A 14,589-nucleotide genomic window follows, 5' to 3' on the forward strand; every position below is an offset into this window, starting at 1 on the left:
ATTTGCTTAATGCATATGGAGTTTCCCAGAGCATGCTTTGCTCTTGGATGGCAACTGCTGTTATAGTCTGAGTGGAGACACTTACCATGGGTCCTCTAGTCATCCATTTATTTATTTTTTTAAAAACCCTTAGAGCTATTCATTTTTTAAAAGATTTTATTTATTCAGGGGCGCCTAGGCAGCTCAGTTGGTTAAATGTGTGCCTTCGGCTCAGGGCATGATACCAGGGTCCTGGGATCAAGCCCCACAGGGTCCTGAGATCAAGCCCCGAATTGTGTCAGGCTCCGTGCTCAGCAGGAAGTCTGCTTGTCCCTCTTCCTCTGCCCCTTCCCCTTGCTTGTGCTTGCTCATTCTTCTCTATCTCTCAAATAAATAAATAAATAAATAAATAAATAAATAAATATCTGTAAAAAAAAGATTTTATTTATCCCAGAGCACTGCGGGGCTCAATCCCAGGACCCTGCGATCATGACCTGAGACAAAGGCAGCTGATTAACTGAGCCACCTAGACACCCCAAAGCTATTCATTCTTAAGCATACACGAAACCCATGATGGGATAGTTAAAAATTGAGATGAAAGAGGAAAAATAACAACGATAGTAGCACAACGTGCTAACCCCTAAGTTAACATCCTGTATTTTTAAAATTCTGAGCACTAAGTACCATTTAGAAGTCTATTTGCATGACCATTTATTTAATGCCTAACTCCCTTTTCCAAAAGTATAGAGGTTAAGGAATCTTTTTATTTTTTTTTTAAGAGTATCTCAAGCCTCTGGCACAGTATTTGGCACATGGGCACTTGAATATTTGTCAAACGAACGCATGCATAAAGGAGGATGCAGAAATGAAGCTAAGAAACAAGGATGTCATAATCAACAGACACATTTACTATGAGTAGAGTGAAAATTCGAGACAATATTTCTTGGCTGCCAATGACAAAAAAGCAAAAACGAACAAAAACAACAACAAAAAAACAAAACAAAACCAGGACACCTGATCAATTAAGCAAATCAGAACCCATTGCTCATAAGAAGTACAACCATTCCTGGAATTAAGAAGTGATGAAAACCTCCATAGGGACGATAGCCCCGGGTGCTGGCAGCAATCACCAAAACATCCTCCATGAGGTATGTGTAGTCATGTTTCATGAAGCTGTTCCTGAGCATTCTCCCATGACACACACTGATGGGTTCACAGAGGAGCGCTGCTAGCCAACAGCAGGTAACCAGGTGTCTGCTACTCTGGCCTGATGCAAAGTAGATTTTTGAATATCTGTTAAGAGCAAAGAGTTATATTCCCTGGCAACTACCCACAGCCCTGACTCAGCCGGTGTATCCTCCACACCCATGTGCTGAAAAGCTTTCGTAGATGTGCTGTGAAATTGTGTCCGGTATCTGGAATATTACCTGTGGTTGTAGTAGTTGAATACTGAGCTGAGTGGGTCAGGGGACACCGTGGAAAGGGAGGAAAAATTTACTGCAAGACTGAAGGAAAGAGAAACCAGGGGCTTCTGGAACCAGCTCCAGAAAACGGATTATGCTCATGTCTTTCCAAGTTCACGCTCAGTGACTTCATGTTGTTGGCTTAAAAGTAGCCTTAGTGGGAGTATTTACACTATAGAAATCAGCAAAAATGACACATCAGGGTTTTCTTTTTCCCTCGAAGAGCTGGTTTACCAGTACTCCACTGGAAGTAGCTAAAAGCAAAGCCTGGACTGGATAAAGGTTGAAGGAGAAAGGTGTTTATTCAGTATATAAGAGCACGGTTAGAGCTGAGGATGGTTCTGTTCACATTGCACTAGAGCACAGAGGAAGGTCAAGTGAATAGCTTGCTAAATGAAGACCTTCTCAACAGTATAAGACAAGGTTGCACTGTTGCGGTGACAGTGTTGTAATTGTTCATGACTTGTTTAGTGCCATTTTGAGCCTTCTAATTCCCTTTAATGAGGCTGCCAAAATTTCCATGCCAGTGAAGTCTTCTGGCTCCACGGGACTTGAGAAAGATGGGAGAGAAAACAACTGAACAGTGAGCCATTCACGAAATGGACAAGCACAATGAGCCTAAGGTGGTAGACACGATCTGTCTTTCAGCTGATTTCATGTCCCTGGTGCTCCTTGTTGAGTGAGAGGCTTCTTGTCCTGAGGTCTGATCTGGTGTATAAAGTGATGTATTTCTCAAACAACATGGCTTCTCAGCACAAGCCAACTACTTCATCTGGTGTGAACCACAGAACCAGCCATCTGTTCCAAGGCTGGAAGAAAAACTGACTGTTGGCCCTAATGATGGATAGAATAACACTGTACCTTATGGTAACTTCAGGGTTTTTTTCCAAGGAGATTTTTTATTTTACACAATTTTTTAACTCTTGAATAAGAAATGATTCCATGTCCTAGAGGGCCCGCAGAGAATCCCAAGTGGGATCTTGGCCTACAAAGCAGCTGTTGTATATGATACAGAATGTAAAATACCATCAGGTTAATGTCTGCATATTGTATCTTCACGTGAAAACCAATCAGGGAACAAAATAAACTCATTATACTGGTCTAAATGGGTCTTCAAAATAGAATTGTCAAACATGCCCATCTACATGAGAGCATTCAGTATCAGTGAAGACAAAAAGTGCTGTAGCCTGTTGGGTCCAGAGAATAGCAGACAACCAAGATTGTGGAGAAGAATTATTTATGTCATAATTTTTTACGTTTCACATCTCTTCTTATCTTTTCTGCTTGCTTGGCACTATTTAACAGAGAGAAAATGGACAAAATGATGTGTCCAAAATGGCCATTCACTACCTATCAATTACAACATTGATTTTAATGAGTCCTCAGAGGGTGTGGATGACTTGATATAAATTTTAGTTACAGAGCTCCCTGACTGAATAAAACACTTAAGCCACCAGAGGCCTCTTGAAGAACAAAGGCAACCTAAAAACTTCCATCCAATTTAAAAGTCCATATCCCCAGCCAGTACACAGTCTTCTTGGGGTGGGTTTACCCTGCCTGGTCTAATGGTTGTTCATCTGACTGGGCTGGTTGAAGAATATTCATTTAGCACAAAGGAATCTTGTGGGCTCACAGAGTGACTGGATTTTCTGTCTCCTTAGGGGAGAGAAAGCAGGTTCAGATGGTGAGATGTGAAATATGGCAGCTCTAAAGGGACTATGAGAACATTGCCTCCTCTGTTCTAGGGAGGCCAGGAAACTGCTCTTTATTTCCGGGAGTTAAGAACCAACCGTGGGTGGGTGGAGACTGGGATAAAAACATGATTTAAACAATATTTGACTAATTAATAGTGTTTAGAAACAATATTAGGGATAGCTAACATTTATTGCAATGGCTTTCAAGCTTTTTCACTGTGCTTCTTGTGAAAAAGGAATTTCTCAGGATGTATGAACATAAATACGAATATATACAAAACCAACCTATGTTTCATGAAACCATACTCTGATATTTTCTATTCTGTGTTTCTAAATGCTGGTTATGACCCAATCAATTGATTTCATGACTCACTAGTGCATCATGGCCTGCTGTTTTCAAATACTGATTTATTGTGTGCATATAATGAGCAGAGCAGTAAAGACCAAGATTATGGCACTGTGGTTAAAAGTGCTCTAGAGTCAGACTTCCTAGTATCTGAGCCCTGGCTCTGCTGCTTACAAGCAAGTTTCTTCACTGTGCCTCAATTTTCTTGTCTGGAAAGTGAAGTTTATATCTCAGGAAGTTTTTGTGATGGTTAAATTATGTAATACTAATACATATTTATACATTATATAAATAATTAAGTTATATAATATATATAAAATCTCCTAGATCGGTAGCCAGCACATAGTAAGCATTCCATAGATGTTGACTCCTTCGTCAGTTATCTGTGGCCACAGTAGTGCTATCATAAATTGTCCCCAGACTCTAAGGCAAATTTATTTAGCTCATAATCGAATGGGGTTTGGGATCTGTGGGGTTTAGCTGGCTATTGGCTGATTGGTTCTGCTCCATGGGTCTCATCTTCCAATAGAAGAGCTCATCCTCCAACAGAAGGCATGTCCTTGTCATGGTGATGGAAGAGAGAAAGAGAGAGCCATAGCAAGTTCAGTCCCCTAAGCATCATGTGTGGTCACTGGCTAAAAGAAGTGACAAATCAGAGTGGGAGGTTGCTACAGTTACACGGTGAAGGGCGTGGATAGGTAGGAAGTGATGATAAGTCAGGGTCCTTTTTTGCCATTAACCAGAGCTATGATGATGATCCTGGAGTCTCTCTCTCTCTCAGCTTAGTGCTTTGTATAAATCTGGTTAATCTATATAAATCGTGACAATAATCCATTACTATAATAATAAGGATTCTTGATTGCAAGTGACAGAATGCCCATAGGAACAATTTCAAGAGAAAGTCAATTTAACTGGGAAGCAAACCATTCAAGGTTACTTAATAGGTCTGAGTTGTGGCAAGGTTGGATATGGGGGCCCAAATGTGATCTTTGATGCTCTGTCTCTTTCCATCTCTCAACTGTTTCCCACTGTGTGTTGGATCGATCGTGGAGACAATTTTTTCCCATGAAGTTCTTTATAGCAATTCCAGGTTTAAATCCTCTCACAGCTTGCAACTTGTGTGACCAACCACCCTGATATGTCTAGGATTGAAAGGTTTCTTGGGTTGTGGGACCTTCAGTGTTAAAACTGAGCAAGCCCTGAGCGAATCCATATGAATTCATCATCCTACTTGCAATTCCAGAGGTGGAAAGGGCATCTTCCCAATGGATCTGGCATAAAAGTCCCTTGGTGGTCCTTCATTAGCTGAACCTGGATCATAAGTCTATTCCTGAACTAATGATTATGACCAAGAAGATGGAGCCTCTAGACATGATTAGGTCATTTCCCAACCTATTTTGGGGTTAACTCTGAATCTTATAAAAAGTGAGTGGAAGAGATAGGTACCCAAAGGAAATGATCCAGGATATACAATGAAAGTCACTTGAATATCATTGTCCCCATTTTATAGACAAGGAAATAGATTCTCTGAAAAATAGAATCTCTGAAAGATTGAGTGACTTTCCATGGTCACATCATCAAAAAGAAAAACTGAGCCAAGGTTTGAACCACAATCTCTCTTCTGGCTTTGAAGTCTGTACTCTTTCCAATGCCCAGGGCTGCTTGCCTAAAACAGTCACAATACAAATTTTCTCAAAGCCCAATGTAGCCCTTAAAAAGCAAAACTATACTTATTAAAATAGTGAGAAACTGTAAATACCCTACTTTGCAACTCACAGGGGGAAAATACAGAAATAAAGGCCACTTGTGGAAAATTACTCCCCAAGAATTTTTTTTTGCCAAAATATGAACAACTTAAAATTGGAGAACTTAAAAATTCTTTTCGCTGAAACACGAACAATTGATTGGACAAATTAAAAGGTTCTTAGGTGGTTTTCAAATTTGTGCAGAAGTACCAGAAAAATTCCCCTGACCCCCATAACCACTGAGGGAGATGGAGAATAATTGCCATTAGACACATTTGTGTCAAGCTCCACCTCCATTGGCTCCTGACACTTGAGAAACCACCCCCCCCGGCACCCCCACCAGGAGCCATTGGCCACATTCAGCCACAATCTATCCCTTTTGAGTACAGAGATACTTTGAATCATCCCTATTTGGGGAGCACAGAGGAGGAGGACCAAGAGTTCTGATGCTTAGACTAAGAGAAAATAGGACTCTCCTTGTCCATTCTTCATGGACCTCTCTAGTCCTTGCCCAAAATAACTCTTTGGCCCTTCTGAGAGTTGAGCATTGGCCAGAGCTGACAGTTGATGGTTTGGGCAGTGCAATCTGGTCGCGCTTTGGGAAACACCCCATGGCTCATCCCAACCATGCTGAGTTTGCCAGAGTAAAACTGGCCAGAGCTCTGTGTAAGAACTAGAATAAAAGAACAAATGGTCTTCGTGTCCTCTGTGGGTTCTAAAACCACTGCTGTTCAGCCTAGTCATGAATCGCGAACAGCAGCTGGTGTCAGCAGCTGGAAGACAGATGAGCCTGCTAAGCTGGGTGGGAGAAATGACAGGTCATTGTTCTTTTCAGTCTCGACAGTGCACAGAGCAAGTCACCCCACCAGCAGCAAAGGTGATAAATAGCTCCGGCCTGAGTGTTTGCCTCCTAAAAAGAACAGAGAGTGGTAAGAGAGAGGCAAAGTGATTGTCCTGGATAGAATTAAAAATAATACAGTAAAACCCTTAAACATCCCACTTCATTGTTTTATCTGGTACTTGTATTAACTAAATGCTAGTTGTTGGGTTGAGTTTTTTTTTTTTTAATCAAAGGCATTGAGAAACTATAAAAAGTTGGTGAGTGAACAAAAATACCCCTTAATGTGAAAGTTCTATAAAGTGATAGAGAGCCAGGAGGAAGGAGAAAAACATCTATTGAGCACCAGCTCGGTGCCCATCACCTTACATCTACTATTTATTCAGCCTCTACAACAACCCTGTGAGGTAAGCATCATAACCAAGGTGTACAGAGGAGAAATTACACATACACAGGGTAAAACTCCTAAGAGCACACAGCTAGTAAATAGGGGTAGAATTTGCATCCATGGCTGCTTGACTGAAATCCCATGATCTTTCCTTGAGGCACGCAGCTTCCCACACATAAAGACCATGAGGGAAATTTTAACAGAAAATACAGTTCGAGAGTCCGGTGATTTGTTCTTGTAATGGATTGTCATCTTTCCGACTGCTTATTTATCTTCCTATCCCTGTGGTTACTAAACACTAGTCTGCAGACAAACACAGCTGGCTCAATTGAGAACATTCTGGAAGCATTTTATTGTGTGTGTTCACTATTTTCCATGGCTTTCTTCAAGACCCCTGCAAAGGTGAGATCACACACGCCATGGAACAACCATGACCGGGCAGGTAAAAACTTCATCGTGAGCTGTGTCCCCAGCAGGATCTTTGGAGAACAAGTGTTCCCTTTCAACGTAATTAGCTTGGCCAGTCAGGATTGCCACTGTCAAACATGGACCACTACTTTGTTCTTTGCCAAACCAGTGAGTGAGGATCCAAAATATTAATGACAGTGCAGAAATCACCCATCACATACTACACGAGCCTGTGAAGACTACCACGGTCATTCCTTCTGTTTGTAACATGCTGCCATGAGACATGTCAAAACAGAAGAATAAAAGCCATCAGCACTTAGGAGCTAATGTTAACGCATCCGGCTACATGTCTGCTCTAGGATATAATGGGTCTCATTTCAGGCAAGTAAAAGTTGTAGGTCCTACTCTCATTAGAGAAGGCAGCAGTGGATAATTTGTACCTATAAAGGTAATTGAATGTGTGCATATAATTTCCTTCAGAGCCTCTGCCAAAAGTATGTAGAGTCTAAGAATAAAAAGTTATTGTGGATGTTAAAAGGTTGCCTTTGGATGAGATCATTCCATAATATTAATTATATTGGGTCAGCTTTGTTGTTTAGCAGTAATAACCTAAAACGTGCCCTTCAAAACTTACCTAGGGCCAGGGCTAGTCCTTTTATAGAAAACAAAATTTTAGGCTTTTTGAGCTTAGGCTGTATGGTGTCTGGGGACCTGGAGCAAATTTGAGACCTCTCGTTTTCGCTAGGACCAGGGATAGTGCATGACTAAGGTAGGCTTTTAATCAATGTTTACAGAACGAACAAAGGAATGAGACATTTGTGACTATTTGATTTGAGTTTATAAAATTAGTTCAGTAGGTACTGCTTATTTCTGCTTAAATTATTAAATCCTATTTTGTGCAGTGCTTATGTAAAGATTTCTGGTGTTTTAGTTAGGTCCTGAAGGCAAAGCCAAGCTGAGTTAGGAAAGGCACATATCCACCATTCCTCTCTTCTGTATCCATGGCAGACATTTCGGTCAATGCCAACTTCTCCTTGGCCTCAAGACCCTTCACAGTCTGACCATCCTGGAAGCTCCTACCAGTTGGCTGGATCTGGCATAATGGATTAACTAACTGACCCTCCTTTAAGCTGGGATTTCCTTTTGGGATAGAAAAATGAGAGATTATCTAAGTGTACATAATAAAATCAATAGGTGAATTTAGATTTCCTACCCAAGATGTGATTCTACTGGCAACACAGTTCTCTTACAAGACAAACCTAGTTTTGCTGTTTCATTTGAGGAAGGGGACAAGGTTAGAACTGTGGGGTCTGCGTGGTCCATCCAGTGTCCTCCTGCACCAGCTTCCAAGTGGTACTTAATGTGTACTTGTCCCAGCTCATTGTGAGTGGGGCATATCGTGAGATACAATAAATACACTGTAATGATCAGATCTTAGTATTTCTAAATGTGCAGTCTACTACAATGCAACCAGGAGACAGCAAATAATACCCGAATAATTTTAGAATTTTAGAACTGAAGGGACCTTAGCAATGACCTTGTTCAGCAGTTCGCAAACCCTCTTGGCTTCGGGACTCCTTTTCATGCATGAGCAATCTATGCCAGGCCAGTGAGAGCTTCCTAGGGACATTGGGAACAAATCGATTGGGAGAGATACCTTCCCTGTCTTCCTCCAGGTTTGCAAACTCAGAGGATCTTGTAGACTGGAGTTGCTGTGAGACAACTCTTTCGGCTTCAGAGAAAATGTCATCTGCAGAATGGATTCAACATACCGAGGAAACCAAAACTGAGTGCTGTAGACAGAGCATCAAAGACCTCCGGTGGTCTTCTAGATCCATCCAGCCACTCAGACATGTTAGATAACCCTAACAGTTTCGCTTCTCAGGTATGTGACTGAATAAATACATTTTTGTTTGATCTAGTTTGTGTGAAGATTCCGTTGCAATCCAGGATTCTTATTTACACAAATACCCACATTATAGGGTTATTGTCAGGATTTGATCTAATTTATGCAAACCACTTTGCACTGAGTGTCAGGCTCCATGATCCTTATAGCTCAGCTGATTGCAAAAATGACCTCGATGTACCACCCCACCTTATAGCCACACTGTTGGTTGTGTAACTTTGTTCTCCCCTCTCCTTCCTCCACTTGGACTCTGGGTTCTCCTGTGTGATTAGTTTTTTTTTGTTTTTTTTTTAAGATTTTATTTATTCATTTGACAGAGAGAGACACAGCGAGAGAGGGAACACAAGCAGGGGGAGTAGGAGAGGGAGAAGCAGGCTTCCCGCTGAGCAGGGAGCCCGATGCGGGGCTCGATCCCAGGAACCTGGTATCATGACCTGAGTTGAAGACAGACACTTAACGATTGAGCCACCCAGGCGCCCCGTGTGATTAGTTTTTCTAATGGGATTTTAGAAGGCAAGATGCAAGAAAAAGTTTGAAATGGTCTTGGGCTACTGAGCTTGCAATCTCTCTGCTATCACCATGGGAAGACAAGAGGTAGTTTCTTAAAGATTAGATTCAGTGTGGAATCTGTAACCTAATCAATAAACTGTTTATATTCTGTTTCATTAAAAGTATGGGTCTAACTTGAACTTTGAACAGATCCTTGAACCATGGGTGATTCCATAACATCATGGATCAAGCATTTGGAAAATCCTAGTTCACTGAATTATGCAGATCTTCCAAATATTGCATATCTCATTAAGATATCAAAAATCACACACATAAATATTGCTACCAATCTCATTAGAAAAACACACGATGTCAAGCTCACAGTGGTGCTTATAAAATTTTCCAAAATTCCCATTTGCACTTGCAACTTCAAATTTTACAGTTGGCAACACATATTGTCAGTTGTTTTCCTCGAAGTGGCAATCTCACTTTGTTCATTTTGAAGAAACTGTCAGCCAAATATCCAAGTCTGGATAACCGTAGTTTGTCTGTCAGTAGTCTTTCAAACTGAGATCCTGCTCTGTGAAAGAGAGCAGTTAGTTGAGCTCTTAACTCAAACAGTTGCCCATAAGCGCTTTCCTCAAGACAATCATTGTACTTCAAAATTTAGCAAGAATTTTTCCTGTGTACTTTGCATTTTGTCACACAGAATACTGAGGGTTAGCCTTTGGTAAAATTAGAAATTTGATTCATCTAGAGCATTCTTAATGAAACTGGTGTTTATTTTTACTTTTAGATTATTATTTGTTCCTCGGAGTGCCTATCAGTGGAAAAATATAATGACTGCAGGAAACTTGGTACCATTTGCTTGGATCTACCCTAGCAGTCTGGCCCATCATTGTTTCTGCACTAGACATGAAAGGGTCAAAACCATAGTTCCAGGACTCAATCATGAAGTTCGAAGCGTTATTCAAAATTTGAGTATTTCAGCCTTTTTTGTATCTGTTTGCTGAGCATTCACAGAAAAAGATACTATGTGATGATGAGTCAATGCTGATGGAGGGCTGCCAGCAAACTGGCAAGCCCAGCTCTTCTTCAGATTCACCTGTTTGCAAAATATAAGTACACTTTTGAAAATGAGATATTAATGCAATCTTTATGTTTGCAGCTAAATTTTTAAATCATTGAGTTACTGTACCCCTGGAAAATGGCCTTGTGGCTGTTGTTTTTATGGACTTTTCATGCGGCGGGCACTGGGCACCGTCAACCTTACAGGATTTATTTATCAGGTGTTGTATGTGCTTCTCAAACCAATGAGATGCTTACCCTGGGAGATGCTTCAGTAGCTGCTTTGTTTCTAGGCTGAAAATCTGTATTGAACAACTTTTGACTTTTAAAGAGTTTATCACATCTATGGTTAAAATATTCAATTCCTTTTTCTTTAAACTTTTAATGATTGGTCTCAAAGTGATGTCTCAATTGGCACCCAAATTTTGCACATAATAATATCCGAAAATCTTCTGTTGTACAAGGCACAGTGAGGTCATTGTTAACATCTATAAAGATAGTTCATGTTGTATTTTTGTTATTTACACCTTTGCCTGTTTTGTGTTTTGCGATATATTCTTCCCTTCCGTGAGACAGAATTCTCTGAAGTATCAGTTTCATTTTTTCCAACATCTTCAGACGTACCTGGTGTGGTTGTGGGTTCAGAAAGCAAGCCTTTTAATCTCCCTTTTATAAGCCAACAATCCATCTTTTGATAAAGAAAATAAATTTTTTTCATTTTAGAATAAAATATAAATTCTGAAATAATTTTGATAAAAATTTAAATTGAGTTCTTGAAAAAATTTATAACATTCTTGCAAAATGGGACAAGTATAGTCTAGGGACTTCTAAGTTTCCCACCAGCCTTTTAGTAAACTCCCTTTTAGTTGTGTCTTTGTGTGTATACAAGGAAAATTCAGGGATTTCAAAATTTGTTGGATGTCAGTGAGGTTATGATAGTGAGAGCATAGTAGGAGTATTGAAAACAATCTGAGTTCATCTCCGAAAAGATATGTACTTATACCTTTCAACCTACTACCTTTGAAGAATGCAGACAGCACAAGAATATTCAAGCCTATATTCCATTACCTGTTACAGTGATGATGTCATTACTCGTTCTGTAGTTTGGAGAACTATTTGTGAGGGAATGACTGTAAAAGACAAATGTGTTTTAAAATTACTATGAAAATAGTTTTGACCCCCTAGCCTATACTTGGAGGATTACTAAACTCATATTTTAGAGACAGAAAAAGAGGCAAAAAAATGTGCTTATCCAAATTGGTTCCAAAGATAGAATTAGCAATGTAAATCCCCTGGCTTCCACTACTATAGAGTACCTTCTCTGTCTCTGTTTCTGTCTCTCTGTCTCTCTCTCATCATTCTTCTTGTCTTACCATTCCACTTACTTATAAGTTCCACCAAGATAGAAACCTTTATATTCATCTGTGTGTATCCCAGCACTTAGTAACTAGAGCAAATTGATAGTAACTGATTTGTTGTATTGGATTCAGTATTTGGTGATAAGGCATTGCTTTTGTACACTCACATGAAAATCAAGCCTTGGTTAAAATGACCATATACTTAGAGGTAACCTAAGAGTTCCCCTAGTTTGGCCATAACATACAGTCTTTCTGTCTTTGTTTTTAGTAAAAATGGTTTCAGTTACCAATGAGAGAATCTAGCTGAAACTAACTGAAACCACAAGTTAGTTCATTGGCTTATATAAGTCCAGTGATGGGTTTGGCTTCAGGAACAGGTGGATCCAGGAGATCAAACAATAGCGCCAGACACCACCACTGGTCAGGTCTCATTTCTCTTCTCGTGGCATTTTGGCTTCATTTCATTTTTAGAAAGATTCCTCTACAAGTAAGGGAAGTAAACTTCCAGCAGCCCAAATTTATATCCATACCATTTATAATTCAAAAGAGAGAGACATGCTTTCTCTCAGTTTTCATTTGTCAAGTCACATGGAAGGACTTTTATTAGTGCTTTCCAAGGCTCACATGCCTACCTCTGGATGAATTATTGAGGTTTGGAGGATGTGATTCTCTGATTGGCCCAGACTTGAATATGTGCTCACCTCTGAAGGCAGAGATAAAATAGACCACACTGGTGACTACCCTTCTAATTTTTCATGGAGTCAAAGTCAGTGTTAAAGAAAAAAACTGCTGAATTTAATTCACAATATTTTTTTTTACAGATCTACATATATTTAAGAATACCAAAAAAAAAAAAAAAAAGGAAGAACATGAAAACAACCTGAAATGTTACCATATACAGAGATTGCAAAAGAAAAATGTGTATTTTTCTGGTTTTTCTATGGGTTGGAAATGAAAAAAGATGACTGCTTTTAAACTTAATATATATTCAACCATTTCCTCCTATTCTAAAGTATTCTTTCTGAACCTAACTTCAGTGATTGGTTCAGAGAGCAGTTTTAGGAGACGTTCTAATGCTCACAAACCTCCTCCTTCCATAAAGGTAATTTCAGTCTTCTTATAGGTGAAGGGACTAGTTTCTCTGCAGTGTACCTTGGTGCTTACAGGGCAGAACCTGAGCATCTCATGGAAAGCCTTCACTTCCCTATGCACAAAAATACATTCACGTTCAAATACTGAATTTAGGGAAAGATTACAGTCACATCAGCACCCGTCTGGACTTGGAGAGGTTTCAAAGACAGCTCGGCTGGAGGCCTTTCTCAGTCCCGCCGTGTTGCTGAGAGGGCTGTGGGGCCAGAATCTCAAGTGCCCGTGAATGCTGGGAGTGGTGAGCATGGTGCCAACACAACTTGCAGTCTCTGATTCTCGTTACTTGTTAAATAATGGAACAGTAACCATCTGGAGCAGACGTCCTTGAAGTTACATGGAGCCAGTCATGCCTAGGAGAAAAACTGCATGAAAATTTCTTTCTTTCCTTGCACAAATACAGCCGGATGCTAAGACTTTCAGTGAAAATTTGCCTAATGAAGCCATGGAAATGGATGCGTTGCATGTGTTCCATTGTTAGGCAGGATTCACTTAGGGGTATGCTGGTAAATGTTTAACAATGAAATAAACCCCTTTCCGCCATCTTTCTGTGCTGCCATAATGGTGCACATGAATGTCCTGGCAGATGCTCTCAAGAGCATTAACAATGCTGAAAAGAGAGGCCATGCTCCAAAGTCATCGTCCGGTTTCTCACTGTGATGATGAAGCACGGTTACGTTGGCGAATTTGACATCATTGATGATCACAGTGCTGAGAAAATTGTTGTGAACCTCCCAGGCAGGTTAAACAAGTGTGGAGTGATCAGCCCCAAATTGCATGTACAACCAGAAGATCTAAAAAAATGGCAGAACAACCTGCTCCTGTCCCACAGTCTGGTTTCATTGTCCTGACAACCTCAGCTGGCATCATGGACCATGAAGAAGCAAGACGAAAACACACAGGAGGGAAAATCCTGGGATTCTTTTCCTAGGGATGTAATACATACATGCAAATAAAATGCCTCAATGGACTCTGATGCTTCACTCAGTCATTTTGAACTTCACAGCCGAGTAGCGAGAGCGTCTGCAACAATGTTCAGCCTTTCTGTTAATTGGGGAATGCGGCTTCCCCACAGTGAACAGGGAAGACTTGCCTTGGGATGACTCACACCATCACACTCGTGGCTCACCAGAGTACGTTGTATCTAACCCTGGATGGCTGAATCTGGGTTGGGGTCCAGGTGGTGCTGCTTTTCCTTCTGGAGTCTTAACTTAAATTAACCCTGGAAGGAGAGGTGCTTTTCCTGGTGTTAGCTTGACAATACACATTTCATGCGCTGTTGTGAACTGCCCTAAAAAAACGACTGGCTACAGTTAACTGTGTGAGTGCTCCTAAGGAAGCAGGCAGGAAGCCGACGACTAGAGCCCACTGCTCACTCAGATTCATCTCAGAGTAAATTTGGATGGCTTGTCAGTAGCATTTTAGCAATATGTGTTTCTAAGAAGTTATTGAGAAAATTGAAACCTCTTAAAAAAAACAAAACCTAGTTTTACTGTCAACCTGTCACAAATGTATTCCTGGAATTGAGAAGAATTAGTTTGCTGGGCCACTTCACCTGGGGAATGCTTGTGAAGAGTTCAACCACCAAAGAGGGTAGTGTGGCTTCTGTGAAGGACACCAGGGCTCCTCTCCCCCTTTCTAAGCAGTGCTGGCCAGTAATGTAACAGGAGCCACACGTGTTATTTAACTTTCTAGTAGCTATATAAAACAAGAGAAACAGTAAAAAGAAAGAAAGAAAAAAAGAAAGAAAGAAAGAAAGAA

General features: G+C 40.4%; 1 pseudogene; it reads left to right on the forward strand.

The window, feature by feature from the left end:
- The first annotated feature begins 13,188 nt into the window (after window positions 1-13,188).
- On the forward strand, window positions 13,189-13,799 carry LOC118553376 (small ribosomal subunit protein uS8 pseudogene; annotated as a pseudogene).
- The last annotated feature ends 790 nt before the right edge of the window (window positions 13,800-14,589 follow it).

Source organism: Halichoerus grypus, chromosome 1, assembly GCF_964656455.1.
Source record: "Halichoerus grypus chromosome 1, mHalGry1.hap1.1, whole genome shotgun sequence".
NCBI classification, from domain to species: Eukaryota; Metazoa; Chordata; class Mammalia; order Carnivora; family Phocidae; genus Halichoerus; species Halichoerus grypus.